We start from the raw sequence: 696 nt of genomic DNA on the forward strand, positions 1-696 counted from the left end.
TCTCTGCCGCTCGCGGCCGCGGCGCTGGGGAGCTTTTATACCCCATTAAGCCTGATTGACAGTCAAAGTGTCGGGCAGATTTCACTGCCGTGCCTGGGAGTGGCCGCGGCTCTGCCCTCCCCCGGCGGCGGCTGCGGGGACCGGGACCGGGGACCGGGGACCGGGGATGGGCTGCGGGCACGGGGCGAGCACACCGGGGCGAGCTGGACTCATGCTTCGTTGGGCCAGCTGCATGCCGTGTTGGGCTCATACCGCGCTGGGCTTGCTGGATGCCACAGGGGGCTCATGCCATGCTGGGCTCACTATATATCATGCTGGGCTCACTGCGTGCCACGCTGGGCTTGCTGCGTGCCCTCTTGGGCTCTCCCCAGGCTGCCTTGGGCTCTCTCCATGGCACACTGGGCTCATGCCACACTGGGCTCACTGCTGGGACCAAGGTGCTCTGTCACCAAGCCAGGCAGCCCTGATCTCCTCCCTCACCTACATCCACCAGAAAGAACATGCTGTGGTTTGACCTGAGCCCAGGGAAAAGCAGGTCCAGAAAGAGTCAGGGTTAAGGCTGGGTTCAAGGGAACCATCTCTGCCCGTGGAGCTGCTTGCCCAAGATAAGCTGGCATGGAGCTCCTTTCAACCTGAACCCAGCCTAGGCTGATAGTCATTGACCACTGGATCAGTGTTTTCATGGTCAACATGACA

Source organism: Pithys albifrons, chromosome 22 (assembly GCF_047495875.1).
Source record: "Pithys albifrons albifrons isolate INPA30051 chromosome 22, PitAlb_v1, whole genome shotgun sequence".
NCBI lineage: Eukaryota > Metazoa > Chordata > Aves > Passeriformes > Thamnophilidae > Pithys > Pithys albifrons.